This window comes from Camelus bactrianus, chromosome 15, assembly GCF_048773025.1.
Source record: "Camelus bactrianus isolate YW-2024 breed Bactrian camel chromosome 15, ASM4877302v1, whole genome shotgun sequence".
Classification (NCBI taxonomy): domain Eukaryota; kingdom Metazoa; phylum Chordata; class Mammalia; order Artiodactyla; family Camelidae; genus Camelus; species Camelus bactrianus.
Window position 1 is genome coordinate 48,031,373 of NC_133553.1, and position 16,804 is coordinate 48,048,176.

Consider the following 16,804-nt stretch of genomic DNA (forward strand, 5'->3'; position numbering starts at 1 on the left):
TTTGCTGTACAGTCCCAGATAGGCTGCTCTCGGTGCTGGGGATGTAATGAAGGCTAGCAACGTGTCCCTGATTGAAGGAGCCCGTGGTCTGGATGGTGAGATGAAGGCTACTTCCCAGTTAGCCAATAGAAAGCAGCCAGCTATCATCTGGACAGGTCATGTGAGTTGGAAATACACAAGATGTGGGACCTGCAGAGTAGGAAGGAGGGCTGAGGTCATTAAGAAGTAAAATAACCTAAAGGAGTATGATGTGGCCTTTTAAAATCATGTTGTACAAGAATACCAAATTGTGTAGACATGCTTAGGGTAGGGATGTTAGATTTTAAAAGCAAGCGATGAAATAGAAAGCACTGAATCTCACTCTTTGAAAATATACCCCTAAAATATTGGAATTATATGCATGGAAATGGATGGTGGGATTATAGGTACTTCTGATTTTCTTTGTGCTTGCCTGTATTTCTCAACTTTTTAACAATAGTAATAGCTAACATTTATTGAGTATGAAGCACATACATATTTCATTTTAAAACTCTTTGAGGTAAGTACTACTATTCTCATGATTTAAGATTCAGAAACTAAAATCAGAGGAGAAACTTGCGAAGGTTGAATAACCACTATGCTAGAATTAAATCTTGAATTTGGGTCAGTGGCCAAAGTCTACACATCTCAATCATTGCTGTCTACCATCTCCCTGCATGTGTATTATTATTATTATTATTATTATTATTATTATTATTATTATTATTAATTTATTTTTTTTAGTTTTATTTTAAGGAAAAATAGAAAAGGAACGGAAAGTAATTTGTGCTTTAGTAAGAACTTCAGTAAGAATCAGTTTTGATTAATTATAAAATGTCTCTGTCTCCCACCTCTTCCATCTCCCACTGTCACTTCTCTTTGGAAGTCCTTGGAAATTGCTCCAGACTTAGTCAGGGGTAGCTCACCTTCCCTTGGGAGCCAGCTGTACCAATGAGAAATATCCAGAATTCCTTAGAGGCTTCCCAGCCAGCCTGAAGTTCCAGGAACCCCATGGGATTCTGCAGCAATCCTGGTAGAAAGCAGAGTTTTTAAAGATTGGCAAATTATGTCTTTAGAGCTGTACCAATGTGGGCTTTCATTGTTCTTGGCCTTCTCAGAGGAGTGAGATGGGCAGGAAGACCCAGGGAAAGCTGTCAGGCTCCCACTTACCTATGTGTTATATGGAATGTCAGGATGGATAGGTCAAGGATTTACCATGGAACAGGAGAGAAAAAGAAAAGCTTATTGCTTCTCTATGCTTATTACTGTGACAGTACAATAATAAATTATTTTTTTGGAAGCCCGGTTATGTGGGTGATCCCATGCACTGGCAGGATGAACTGGTTTAGTGGAGGTGGAAATATTCTGGGGATAGCTCTGGGACAGAAGCCCACATGCTGTACCACCATGTCCCCTCACAGGCAACCAGGCCCAGAAGTCACCTTATCCATCCTCTTCCTGGAAAGTACGCAAAGGTCTCCAGAAAGATGGGCTTGTCTAAAACACCTGGTCATTCAAATAACATGCCTTAAGAAGGAGGCTTTATCTTATCTGTTCTTCAAGGAAGAGATTTCTGGAAGGCTGATGCTTCTAAATCACCTTGTTGAAAAAAATTTGTCAGAGTCAAGGACCTCTTTCACAAGCAAATTATCATACTTGGGCCAAAGTCCTACTTCTTGTATCCATTTAACCATATGAGGAATGTCTTTGTGGTCTCAGTGCCAGGAATAGTACTCGTGAGCAACTTGTCTGTTTTGTCTTAGGGTTGCTGTGAATCCTTTAATTGACATTTCCCTTCTTATATGGCCAAAAGGAAGCACTGAACCAACTTAGTGGTTCTAAGCATACGCATAAGACTTTATGGCCTATACTTCTAGCATACGCATAAGACTTTATGGCCTATACTTTGAATAACTAATAACTTTATTATACACCTTCTGTTTCTTACGTATACTTTCCTTAGTCCCACCTTTCTCACCTACTTTATATTGTTTTATTTATTCAATGCATTTTGGAGGCTGCTGCTTCTGACACCCCACTCCTTCCTTCTGAGTTCATTTATCTTCATGTCAGTGTCTGTTTAGAAGTTCTTTCATACAGGTCTTTGGTAAACTTTAAAATATTTGTATTCCTGAAAATGCCTTTATTTTGCTCTTACAAATGAGAGTTTGAATGAGTGTGGAATTCTGGACTGACAATTATTTTCCCTCAGTACTTGGAACATATTACATCATTGTCTTCTTGTGTCTGCTGCTTCTGCTAAGAATACCAAGTAACCTTGGGCAAGTTTCCTAATTTCTCTTAGTCTCCTTGTCTGTACAAAAGATAACAGTATCCACTTCAAGGATAATGTATGCAAAATGTCCAAATAGTGCCTGCTGTATATGGAAGCACACAATAATTTTTAGCCATTACAATTACTTTTATATTTTTTCAGAATTTCTTGGCTTTCTTGGCTTTCATATAAATATTAGTTTGTCTAGTTGCACACATGCAAAAAATCATGTTGGGATTTTTAATGAAATTTTGTTCAATTTATATGCTAGAGAACTAACACCTTTACAAAGGTATCAGGTCTTCCCATCTCCTTTTATTCAGGTGAAAGATGACTGGTGATTTCCCTTATAAATGTTTTACACAACTTTGCGATTTTTATTTTCTAAATGTTTTGTTGATATTATAAATGATATCTTATTTTCTTATTATATTTTGAAATTGCTTATTTGCTGCCCCATAGAAACTTTCCTGATTTTTGAATTTTGACTTTGTACGTGGCATCCTAGTTGACTTCTCTTATTAGTTCTGAGTCTATGTGTAGATTTTCTTGAATTTTCTAGGTAGACAATCACAAAACAATAATATTTTGTCATTTCTTTTTAATTCCTTATGACCTATATCTTTTTCTTATTTTAATGTATTGATTAGACCCTCCAGTAAAATACTTAATAGTAACAGTGACGGCGAGCATCTTTGTCTTCTTACTGTCTTTAATGAGTTATGTTAAAGTTTCTCCATTAAGCATAAAGTTTGCTTAAGGTTTCAGTAGATATTCTTTATTAAATTAGGGACTTGCCCTCTATTAATGTTTTTTAACAACTTAAACATTTTATCATGACTGAGTGTTGATTTTATGTAATGCTTTAATATCTTTATGTAAATTATATGAGGTGATATAATTTTCTTAATATTATAGTGTGATAAATAATATGAGTATATTCAATTATGTGGAGATTACTTGCATATGTATACACATATATGTTCTTTTATCCTATGAACTATATCATTTGCTAGTATTTTATTTGGGTTTTTGCAAATGTTCATAGGTGGAACAGTTAGTCTATAATTTTCTTTTTTAAAAAATGTTGTTCTTACATTGTTTGGTATCAAGTTTATATTAGCTAGCTCCATGAAATAAATTGGTCAACTTTTCCTCTTTCATATATATTTTTCTTAAGCAGATTCTGAGAGGTAGACTATCTGTTTTTTTTTTTTTTAATTAAAAAATTTTTTAATGGTAAATTTATCAAGGATTTAATGAACAAATAATATCGTATGGTACACAAACTATTTCAGAAAACAGGTATGAGAACATTCCCCACTGATCTTTTGGAGTCCAACCTAATATACCAAAATTTGGCAAGGACCTTAAAAGAAAAGAAAAATAGAATTCCAGTATCCATCATGAATGCTGATACGAAAATGCTTAAAATATCATCAGTCATATTTGTTGATACATTTTAAAAATCATAATGAAGTAGAATGCATTCCAGGAATGCAAGCTTGCTTCAACATTAAAAAATCAATCAATGTAATTCAACATCTTAGGGTAATGAAAGAGATAGAGAAAATACATTTTTTTTTTTTTTAAACTCATCAAACTACTCATGAAATGGAACTCCCTGAACTTGCTAAAGGGTACCTACAAAAAAACCTATAACTAATATGATAATTGATGGTGAAAGACTGAATGCTTTCCCCTAAGATCAGAAACATTGCACCAGTTCACTATATTTAATATTGTAGAGACTGTTCCTTTAAAAGTTTGATAAAATTCATTGTAAAATCATCTGAACTGCTTAGCCAGGGTACGTGTGTCAAGTTCTTGACAATTTCATTTCATTAATGATTATTGATGAATTTAAGTTTTCCTATTTATTTTTTATTCAGTTTTGATAATTTGTTTTAATGATCCATTTCATGTTTCTCAAATTTATTAGCATAAACTTATTCATAACTTTTTTATATGGTTTTTATAAATATTGACTATATCTTAAGATACATACATTCCCTTTTTCATTCTTACTATTGTTTATTTGTGCCATCTCTTTTTAAAAATTAATATAGAAGTCTACCTAGTCTTATGAAATAACTAGCTTCCTTATCTATACTTTTTGTTTCTTATTTCTTTTTTTCCGTTTTATTTGTATTGTTTCTTCTTTCCATTTCTAGCTACTTGAGTTGACTCCTAGCTCATTTATTTTTTGTTTTTCAGTAAATGCATCTTAAAGCTGTAGAGTTAGCTCTACTTACTACTGTAGCAACATCACACAAGTTTTGATATGTGTACTGTCATTACCACTTGACTAAATTTTTTTTACTTCATTTCTTTTTTAACCCATGGATTATTTAATTTTCCATTTTCAACTTTCTAAAAAACTTTTTAAAAACTTTGTTTAAATTATTGTTGATTTCTAATTTAGTTGCATTATGAAAGAACAGCATGGTCTGTATAATAACAATCCTTTCCAATTACATAGACATTTTTCCAAGTATTTCATGTGTGCTTTAAAAGAAAAATATACTTCCTGCTTGATGGATGCAACATTCTATATCAGTCTAATAGGTCAAACTTATTACCTGTGTTTTTCAAATTTCTCATGTTTTTCCTGATTTTTTAATTTTGCCTGCTGAGTTCTCTTCAGTTTCTGAGAAAGGAATGTTGAAATCTTCCACTCTGTGAATTTGTCAGTTTCTCACTGTAATCCATCAATGTTGATGCAAGTTCATGATTGTTATTTCTCCTGGGTGAACTTATTTTGTTATGTACTGTCCTTTTATTTCTATTAATGCTTTTGTCCTGAATTCTATTTTATCTGATATTAATGTTGCCATATGTATTTCCTCTTAGTTACTGTTTTTTGTGTCTTTGTATATCCTTTTATATTAACTTCTCTGTATAATTTTAACTGTGAATCTTAGAAACAGTTTTTATATATAGCTTCATTTTCTTTTTCATTATATTCTGAAAATCTGTCTTTTTAATAATAGAGTCTAAACATTTGCATTTTTTGTAATTTATATACATTTGACCTCTTTCTGCCATCTTAAGTTTTTGTGTTTCCTATTTACTATTTTTTGTTGTTTCTTTTATTCTTCTTTTCATAGTTTTCTTTAGATTGGTCAAGTTTTGTATATTCCTACTTTTTTTCCATCAACTGTTTTGAAAAACAAATTCTTTTTGTATTCTTTTAGTAGTTATCCTTAAATTTTTAACATGTGCATTTATTTAACAAAATCTAAAGTTAATCAGTTTCTGTTTTCCTCTCAACAATGCGGTGGCCTTAGATGGCTTTAAATCTAGTCTGCCCTCTTCCCATCTTCCTGCTTATTGTGGTCTAGTGGTTTAGTCCCACATTGTGTATAGTCCTCTCCCCACCCTGCCTTTAATCATTAATGTTGTTATTTCTACTGTTTTTTTTTTTTTACTGTCAAAATTTATTATTTAACTTGACCAATTTCTTGTCTTCACATTGCCTCTTGCTTACCATTCCTTACTTCTGTGTCCATTTTCTTCATACTGATAATTTTTTCAGTGAAGTTCTGGAGTGGCAGTACTCTTAATCTTGTGGATATTTTTGGTTTTGTTTGTTTTGAAACTGTCTTTATTCATGTCACTCTTGAAAGGATAATTTATCAAAGTATAAAATTCTAAGTAGATATTTTTCCCTCAGCATTTTGTAAGATATTATTACATTATCTTTTTGTCTCAAATGTTCCTTATGAGGAATCTCTTTTCAGTTTGTCATTCTTTTATAGGTAATCTGTTTTCTCTCTTGGAGACTTTCAGTCTCAGCTTTTTGTCTTTCATGTTGTGTCTTTTCATTAGAATGTGTCCAGGTACAGTCTGTTTTATAATATTCAACTTGGAATTCAGTGTGCTTGTTAATCTGAAGACTCTGTTTTCATATCTAAAGGTTACTCAGTTTTCTCTACAAATCTATTTTAAAGTAATTACTGAGCACTTACCGTGTATTGAGAATGTTCCTAGGTGCTAGAGATACAGGAATGAATGTTAAGAGACAAAAGCCCCTACACTGATGTTGAGTCCCTCATGCTGTCTCTTCTCTCCTTTTGGAAAACCCATTAGGCGAATGTTAAACCTTCTCATTTTATCATGTAAGTCTTCCGTGTCTGAGGATTCTCTTCCTTACTACATGACCCTTGAACAGCGGAAATTTAGGGGTATTGATCCTCTGCGCAATTGAAAATTTGCGTATAACATACAGTTGGCCCTTCATATGTGCAGTTCCTTCGTATCTGTGGTTCATCCAAATCTGTGGTTCCACATCCTTGGAATCAACCGAGGCCTATGTGGTACCCTTGAAAAAAATCTACATATAAGTGGACCCTCGCACTTCAACTCCATATTGTTCAAAGGTCAGCTGTATATAACTCTTTATCTCTGAACTATATTCTGAGTGATTTTGTCAGTTCTGTTTTCCAGGTTATTCATTTTTCTTCAACTGAATTTAGTCTACTGTTCAACCCATCCATTGTTTTTTTTAATTTAATGTCTATATATTTTTATTTCTAGGCTTTCTATTTGGTGCTTGATATCTACCTGTTTTTTAAAAAATATTACCTCTGTCTTATAATTTCTAATCCTTTTTCTCTCTTTCAATATTTTAAAGATATTTTTAGATTGTTATTTCTGCTTTTGAATTTTTTTTAATGACGTTTCATTTCCTCTTGTCTTACATCTTTGCCAAGAGTTGTTTTCCGTAGAAATCCTGTCTACCTAAGACTGCTAGTATATCCTTGTAAAGTGATTTCACATTTGCTTCTGCTCGTCCTCTCTGGGTTTCACCCATTCCAAACGAGCCGTTTGGTTAATGTCTTGGCATATATGCCCTGTACAACTTGAAAGTATGCACTTAAACCTTGTTCCCACACTGTGGTGCAAGCCTGGATTTCAGATTTTTTTAGGTCACTCATTTTTTTCTCTTGGCCCAAGCAGATGACAGGCTTTCTTGCCCTTTCCTCTGATGGGCTAATGGTGTTCCTCTAGAACTGTTTCACTTTATGACCTCCACTTTTATGTAAATGCTTCACTAACAGCCCCCAGTGTAAGATGGCCATCACCTGGACTCCCTTCGCTGCAGGCATTAGAGTCTGAGCCCCCGGGCATTCAGGCCTCTATCTGGTCTGGATTGTTCCATGAGCCCCTTGGCATCAGCTCCCACTGATTGACCTACTTTGGTTTCTCTCTTTATTTCTGGTATCTAGAGATTTCTGCTTTATTTATGTTTATATATTAATATTTTTGTTGTTATAGTTTTGTTCATATTTTGAAGTGTTTAGATTGGAAGGGTGTAGTTTTTTGTGTCAACCCAACCTATCATACTGACTGAAGTTTTTAGCTAGGGATTTTAAAGTTTATTTTATTTTGCTGTATGTAAAGTAGAATACAAGTAAGTCAGTGCCTCTACGTTAGTTCCTGGATGCTGCTGAATGAACGCAACAGAGGAGAGGCCCTAACAGTACCAGGTGCTAACTCTGCACATCAGGGGACAACCTTGGTGTGGTGTCTTGCTCAGTATCTGGCCATATGTTCTCAGTCCACAAGAGATCTGAATTTCCAAACACTGTTCCTATCCCCAAATGTGGTTCTTTATATTCTTTATAGTAGATGAAAACCTTCTCGTGGCAAACCAGCACCCTAACTCTTATCTGTGTTGAGAGGAAAAGCCTCTGTGGAGAACTTCCTGTGCCCTTCGGTTGTGGAGATGATGTTCTGTCTCCGTTGGCATGTGTGTTTACTTGTGTCTCTAACAGTGCAGACAGGTTTACGTTGAACAATTGATTGTTTGCTTGTGGCTGACAGCAGCTCTGGGAGTGCTGATCAAGATGAGCAGAGCCTGTTTATAATATTTAAAGATATCTATACAGACATACCTTTCCCATGCCCGCCCCCTACATCCTATTTTTTTAAGGAAACCAAACCTGCAGTCATCCTTGGCCTTCTCTGGCCCTCATGTCAGTCCTATGTGATAATGGAAAAGAAATGGACTTAGGAGTCAAGCAGATCTGGGTTTGAATATAAGCTTTGCCACTAACTTAGGTGTGTGACTTAGTTTGTTTAGGCTGCTATAACAAAACACTGGGTGGCTCCTAAACAACAGAAAGTTACATCTTGCAGTTCTGGAGACTGGAAGTCCAAATCAGAGTGCCAGCATGGTTCTGGTGAGGACTCTCTTCCGGGTTGCAGACAGCCAGCTTCTGACTGCGTGATCACGTGGTAGAAAGGGTGAGCTAGCTCTCTGAGCCTTCTTTTATAGGAATCCCCTTCATGAGGGCTCCACCTTCATGACCTGATCACCTCCTGAAGGCCCCACCTTGGAGCTTGGGGTTTCAACACATGAATTTTGGGGAGACAAAAACATTCAGACCATGGCAGTGGCTTTGGGCAAGTTACTTAACATCTCTGAGGCTAAGTTTCCTTTTCTATAAAACAGTGATAATAAAACCTACCTCAAAATGTTTTCCTGAAGATTGAGATAAAAGAAAATACTATGGGCCAAGTGCTTGGCATATGTTAACGCTCACAAATGTTAGTCTCCTCCCACCATCTCCTTTTCTCTGCTCTGTTTCTTCTGAACCAAGATTGTGCTGCAGAAGTTCTATCCAGAGAGATCTCTGGGGAGAGGCCACGGAACATCTCCTAATATGTTTTCTTTTTGTCTTTCTTTTTTTTCTTTGTTTTTTTTTTTTTTTTTTTGGAGGGGGGGATTAGGTTTATTGATTTATTTTTTAATGGAGGTACTGGGGATTGAACCCAGGACCTTGTGCATGCTAAGCATGTGCTCTACTACTGAGCTTATACCCTCCCCTTCAATATGCTTTCTTGGTCATCAGTTTAGATTTCTCTTGGATGAATTTCTGCCATTTTGTTTTTGCATCTGTACCACCTCTTAATAGCAACCCCCCCCCAACCTACAGATCGACCTTTCTATAGAATAGTTATGTTACTTAAGAACCATGCCCCTCTTAACCAGAAATCTCTCTTTGCTTTCTTTGATGGTGCGCCTGTTCTTTAAGGAGATGAAAACCCTGTTTCATTACTGAATATAACGTTTTAAATGCAGAGACCACAGAGAGTGTACATAAGGAGTAAAAAATAGAACTACTTCTGGGACTAGGTTTTCCTAAGAGAGATCATGAAGGCCTGTGGCCACTGAGGGGCAGGTGGGGGTAGGGAATTGACAAAGAAGAGGCAGCCAGAGTGGATAGAAAAACTGAAGTTGTTTGTTAAGGATTTCACAAGACCTAAAATCTCCCTGTTTTATAATAATCATTTATCCGGACCCCTTGGAGTCTGTACTTGACCCAGAGCTTTTTTGCAAGTGTCTAATCAGAGATAATAATAGCTGTGACTGTCCTGAAGTGAAGGAAAAGAGCATCAAGAAAACAGAACATAATTGAAATTATGGATATGCTTCCATATAAATATCTGTGGCTTAGAGCACAAAAATAACTTTTCCATTGCAGATCTAAGCCAAGAGTTTTCATGGAAGCAGCATTGAGAATCTAATTTAAAACAGCCGCAGCCCAGAAGTTGAGAGTCCTGGCTGACACATTGGCCTCTGTTCATTTCTTTGAACTTTTTTTCCCCTCCTAGCTCGTGGTAACTCATAATCAGGACCATTTTGGAGGCCCTGGAAGATAGGTAATTGATCTTACAAACCTTGCTTTTGTTGGCCTCAATTTAGAGTTAATACAAACATAGAGAAATATTTTAATCCCTCATTTTTACAACTGAGAGCCTCCCAGTGCAGCTCCAGACCTGTTACTAGTTTGTGGCTTGAAGCAGAACCCCGTAAATTTTGTGAAAATCCCCCGTGCCTCTGCTAGTCGTGGCATCAGTGGAAGGTGCCTAATTGGGGGTCATTATAAATAACATACTTGTGGTCAGGTGTTCTTGATTTTCAGAAAAATTATTTTGGAAAAAAAAATAGCGACCAGGCTTTCCTAGGAACTGGGTGATAATGTCAGAATCCTCCAATTCCAAGAAGGCTCAGACTTACCTAGATGAACATTTTTCCTCCGTAAGGAAGAAAATTATTTTAGGGTTTCCACCTCATCCTCTTTTCATTCATCTTAGACTCTAAACTCCCAGTTGAGAATAGCTCTGTACCGCACCTGATGGGGTTTACCAGCTTTAAACAGCCCCCTGCGTGTTGAGGTTGGCCTCATTGCCACCCACACGTTCCCCTCTGCGCCGGCTGTTGCTGCTTAACCGCTCACACGTGCCCGTCCGCACGCGCACACAGGCTCTCCCCAGCCCCGGGTGGGAACACGGCTGCGAACTCCGCCGCAAGTGGCCTGCTTGTTGTTGGTCTGACCAGAGGGGGCGCCTTTCCGGTTCTCACAAGGGCTCCCCCAACTGCCCTCTGCATACAAACTCTCACCGGAGGATGTCACCGCCTGAGACAGATGCTGGCTTTTTAAAATTGGTTACCTAGTCTGTCCGTGCTCTTCTCCCTCTGCTGCTGTGCAGAATTGGTTCCTTTAACTCTTGGAACTTTTCTGTTTGTCTTGTTTCTCACTGTTGCCTTGTTCCGACCTGACTTATTCATGCACTGGGGGCCCTGACCTTACTTTGTTTCGGGCTTGTCCATCCCCACCCCCTTTTGATATATGTGGCTCATGCAGGCAGCCACCACTTACAGAGCAGCTGCTCTGCCTGAGGCCCCTACACATCACAACTGGTGCTGATGCTGCAGCTGACATCACCTTCTGGTGCCACCACATCACTGTGGAGAATTGTGAAGAATTGTGAAGGTGATGTGGTTCTGCAAAGCTTTGGGGAAATTGCCCCAGGCCACGAGAGATGTACATGAAAAACAATCTCTTCTCTCCTTGTATTTCTGCCTTTAAAACTACGTGCATGTAGGCAGATCCATCAGGTTCAACTCTCGTTTCTTTCCTGGGTTCCTGCCATAGCTAACTATCTGGTTTCCCTGCCTCTGGCCTCACCACCTTCCAGTCCATCCTCCACTGTTAGAACTTTATTTCTAAAATTCTTATCTGCTCCTATTTACGCTCTCTCTAAATTCTTTCACTGAATCCTATTGCCTTTAGGATAAAATCACATTCCTTAGCACGATACAGAAGGGTTTCTGTACCTTACCCACCTGTCTGCCTCTCTTAGTGTATCACCCATGTTAACTCCCGGCTCCAGCCATGCCCATCTACCTGCAGAATCAGATTCTCTCCTGCCTCCCTGTCTTTGCACCCACACCCAGCTCTCTCCACTCTGTCCTGCCTGATCAATTCTTGTCAGCCTTCAGAATGCAGCTCAGAAGTCTGCTCTTCCTAAGGCTTTTTCAAACCACCAGGATCAGCAGCTTTAGTCCTCGCACAATTATGGACACTACTACCATCACTGGCACCAATCTTAATTAACCATCTGGCTTAATTAAGTACCACAATACCCTGCATTGGGCTTTATTACATTGATATAACATTTGAGAATTGTCCCTGCTACATGGACAATGCCCTGGGGTAAGGGACTATGACTGTTTTTCACTTGTGCCACTGCACAGTTTAGTGTTAAGGGTGTTATCATGTTGTTGAGTGAATGTGAGCATGCGTGAAAGAATGAACTAATTCTGCATGTGCATGCGCACCAAGGTGTAGATCCCTATGGAAGCTTACTCCACATCTTACTGGGGTATTTGCAAAGCACATGGTATGTGCTTGTGAATGTCTTTTGAGTCAAAGAAAGAATGAACTCACATACACACACACTACTAAAGATTTACTCCAAAATGTTCTGAGAGCCACAATGGAGCCTCACTTCCTCTCAACTGCAGTAGAAAGAATGTGGGCCTGGAAAACCGAAGATTAGAGTTCATGTTCATCTTCTTGGCCATGTTAACCTGAGTGGATGACTTACCTCGTTGGACCTCTGTTTCCTCATCTGTCACACAAACTGTTAGAAAAGATATTTAATGCCTATTGAACATTCTAGATTCAGTCTTTATCAGAAGGATTAAAGTCAAACACCCAGCTGCTTTTCATTAAGTGCCATGAATTTGAGCGGTTGCTTCGCATGCCTCCCCCAGATCTTGTTGGGAGAAACACTTCCAGATTTCATAACCAGATTTCTGTGATGTGGTCTCAACACACCCCACTGTGATTAGCGGGTGACCAGCCCTTGGGAACTCTTTCATTTTTTGAAAGTCCCCCTTGAAGGGGAGCACATAGGTTGGAGCTCATGTGCCAGCGGCCAGGGCCTCTCCAGGGACATTGCACAGTTGTTGCAGGTAGTGGACCTCAATTTCTCACCTATCTTCTCACTCTGTGCTGAGCTATAAGAGTAAACAGCAATTCTGGTGTGTCCTGTGCCACCTCGGGTGGTGTACGGACTTCATTTCCTTCCACCTGAGAGGGGATTTCAGATGTCCCTGTGATAAATCTTCTCATCTAGACACTGACTCTCAGGCCTGGGGGAGACTCTCCATCCCGGGAACTTCCATGGCATTCATCCCCACCTTCTCAAGAGCCTCCCATTTCACTCCAAATGCTTTCTCTCTTGTGTTTCTTTTCCCCTTTCTTTTTTCTTTTTCATCTTTTCTTTCTCAACTCTCCATGCCCAATGATTACTGTGACATTTCTACTTGTGCAGTGTTTTTCTTTTCAAGTTCTTTGCCCTCCTGATATCCTGGTGAATAGGAATGTGGGTGGCTTGTCAGCTCCATTGTGCATGTGAAGAAAATTGCCCAGATTGGTTAAGTGATGCACTTAATTTACTGGCAGAGCTAAAGAGGCTGGAACTGGGTTTCCTGACTTCCGTCCCCATCTCTGTCCCGGAGATCACACTCCAGGCATAGCACTGGAATCACAAAGAGCATCGAGCTTTTCTCTGTGTGTGTGGTCACTGTACCAAAAGAATTTACCCAGGGACCAATCCTTCTAGAGACTTAGAGAACACACAGAAATAAACTAACAAGAATGACAAAGGCTAAAGAACTTATGGACGGCTTCGTATGTTTCAAAGAAACATGCAAGTCTTTCACCTTATGTGGTGTTCCCCAAAGCCCCTTGAGGTGGAGCCTCATTCTGCAGGTGAAGGTCACAGGTGGAGTCCAGGCCTGAGGTGTGAGGAGGAGGCCCTGAGCAGACACGCTGGCTCCCGAGCCACAAATCTGCCATGTGGTTGTGCTTCTGCAAAACCAGGGAAAGGGAATCAGCTGTTTCCATCTGGTACCAAAGGCAGTGGAGACCATTGGGGGCAAACCTAGAGTTCTGTGTTTGGCAGTTGGCCCAAGAAGCGGCCTCATGTTATGTTTGGAGGGGGGATCTGGGGCAGGGACAAGGGGCAGGCTCTGGCCATGGAGATCAGGCCATGAAGATTAACTCCATCCAAGTGGCGGGGAGAATAGAAGGCCTGCTGGGAGGAAGCATGGAGGCTGGGGTGTCTGTTGTTAAGACATGGGGAGTAGGGCTTGGCCTCCTGGGGAGACGGTTGGCCTTCTTGGATCTGGTAGGTACACTAGCTGAGGGTTCTGAAGTGTGACAATGGACCCGCTTGCACCAAATGTGAGGCTTGTCATAATCTTGTCTTATTCGACCATTTATTCAGCAGGTATCAGCAGGCACCACTGGACATAAGTAAACCTCTAACATAGTTACGGTTTTTCATATGAGGACTTCACATATGTGTCTGTGTCTATAACCATGTTCATGTCTATATCTGTGTCTGTATCTGTCTACATATCTATTTCTACATGTCTCATTTACATTTATTCTTATTAATGTACCTAAACAAGCCATGGGGATACATAGTATTTTCCTCCATTTGTGGCTCAGGAAACTGAGACCCAAAGAGGGTAATTGATTCGCTCAAATTGCCCCCAGTTACTTCGAAGCTGTGCCAACTCCCAAGCCCATGTTTTCTGAGTCCTTTTACTGGTACTTATAACTGCTTTCTACATGGTGAGCAGTTTCCAACCTTTGAGGTATATGTATGCTTTGAAGAGAAATAGAGAAAAACATCTTTGTGGTTATTACCCAAGGTTTCACTTTATCTTTAGAGGCTGGCAAACCTAAATGCAGAGTTGAAATGCGATTTGAGCCCTTTTTGCTAAACCCGCAAGTGGGCATTTGTAGAGGTGGCACTTGCTCTTTAAGTCAACCAGGTACAAGTCCTCTTCTTAGATTTGGTGTTTATGTCCCTGGTCTGGTGCATCGTGGCCTGTGGCGGGCACCCTGTTAAGTGGCCAGGTGGAGCAGTGCCTCAGGAAGAATGGGCCCGTTCCCTTGGCAAAGTGGTTATGGTGAGGGGGCTGGAGTCATCGTGCAACCACCCTGGGTCTCCCTGCAGTGAAGGAAGATCGCTGTCTCAAAGCTCCCAGGGCTCAAAAATGCAACTCAGCTCACAGCCCAGTTCCCTGCCCCACCCCCACAGCCTGGACAGTGAGCATGGGCTGAGCCCCTCTGAGCCCTGCCCCTGCCCCTGCCCCTGTAATGGGCACATGAGGCTCTACTGCCCTGAGCAGGACTGATCCCTGAGGGGCCTCGTCCTGTTGGCTTGGCCTCATGCCTGGCACATGATGCCTAATAGGGCCTCCTCACCTCTGGATGGTGAAGGCCCTGCCCGTCCCTAGGTCGGGATGGGTGCTTCGATGGAGACTGAGCTTCCTGGGAAGCCCGGGCCTGCTGTGAATTATCCCGTCAGAATGTCTTTCTGCTTCTCCCCACCCCCCACCCCTTTCCTTTTCAGTCAGAAGTAGCTGCTCTCCTGCATTTTCCTTGGCACAGTTCTTGCCCTCCTGGAAGCCTGTGAGAAACTTTAGGGTGAGTCAGAACCTGGCTTCAGTGTCAGGTACATTTTTCACTCATTCACCAACCATTTATTGGGCCTGTTAGCCAGTGCCAGGGCAGGGCACCCAGCCATGAATCAGGTCCTGCCCTGGGGGGGTGGGTGCTTCCAGCCTAGGATGGAGCCCCCAGGAGATACCCAGCCCGCTGTGACAAGTGCTGTTGGGAATTCCATCCTGGATTCCTGGCCAGTCACCTGCTCTGGGGGCTGGTGCCCTGGTGCTCTGTGTTCCTACCACACTCTCCAGGCCCCGACGTCTGCCTTGGGAGCCTGGCTCTGCTGCCCTCGGGCTGCATTGTTCTTGCTCCAATGATCTTTTGCTGCAGAAAACCACTCCAAAGTGTAGAGGTTTACATGGATGGATGAATGGATAAATAGAACGTGGTATACACAGACAATGGAGTGTTTTTCAGCCTTAAAAAGGAAAGAAATTCTGGCACATGTTTCAACATGGATAAACCTTGAAGGCATAATGTTAAGTGAAAAAAGCCAGTCACAAAAGGACAAATTCTGTATGATTCCACTTACAGGAGGTACATAGAATCATCAGATTCACAGAGGCAGAAAACAGAACAGAGGTTGCAAGGGGCTGGGGTGGGGGCATGGGGAGTTAGTGTTTAATGGATACAGAGTTTCAGTTTGGGAAGATGAAAAAGTTCTGCAGATGGATGGTGGCTTCACATCAATGTGACTATACTTACTGCTGCAGAACTGTACACTTAAAAAGGGTTAAAAGGGTAAATTTTATGTTTATGTATATTTTACCACAAAAAGCTGTAGAGGCTTAAAACCACAATTTCATATTCCCTGTCCTGGTTCGTGGATTGACTGGGCTCAGCTGGGCGGTTCTTGCTTAGGGTCTCTCATGTCACTGTGGTCAGATGGTAACTGGGGCCTAGTCACTGAAAGTTCAAGTGGCTGGATGTCCCAGATAGTGCCTCAGTGTGGCCCCTCCATGGCCAGGTTCTTATGTGGTGGCTCTGGGCTCCAGCAAGCAGGAAATGGCAGCTTTTGGGTCAGCTCAGGCCCAGAATTGTCACAGTGTCCCTTCTGCCACATTGTATTGGTTAGAGGAGTAAAAGGCCCACCCCTAGATTCAAATGAGGGGAAATAGAGCCCCCTTCTCAATGCAAGAGGGACAAGGTGACCTTTCAGAAAGAAGGGCATTAGATAGGAGATACTGCTGTGACCATCTTTGGAAAACTTCCAGCCTGAAGCATGGTTGCAGGAGCCCTAAAGTGTTTAAGTAGGAAGGGGTCTTCAGGGAGGCACAGATCTCTGCAGACCCCTTTTGGGGAGAATTCATCTTCAAAGATTGTTAAGAGTTTGAAGGGCCCTTGGAAACCACTTCACAGCAGTGACTTGTTTTTACAGAGCTAGAGAGAAGCAGAGTTGGAAAAAAAACCTCCCAAACACTGGTGTCCTGGCTCCCAGGCAGGGCAGACAGCTGTGGGGACCTCCCACCACAGACCTCTGTGTGCTGTGAGCAGTGGTATGAAGGTCTGGTGGAGAGATGGGTGTGGCAAGAGAGCAGAGCCCAGGGTGGTGTACAGTGGAGGCCACTAGCATCTTAGAGTCTGGGTGAGCCCCTGCTGTGCTGGGCTGGCTCTGTCGGGGCACGTGGGCCTCGCTGGGCAGGGCTATTCAGAGGCACCTGGAGTGCTTTGTGGGGAGGCTGGA

General features: G+C 40.8%; 1 protein-coding gene across 3 annotated transcripts in view; it reads left to right on the forward strand.

Annotated features, from left to right (window-relative positions):
* STON1 (stonin 1) overlaps positions 1-16,804 on the forward strand; it is a 55,483-nt gene that overhangs the window by 12,109 nt on the left and 26,570 nt on the right. The gene's annotated exons all lie outside the window — the stretch shown is intronic.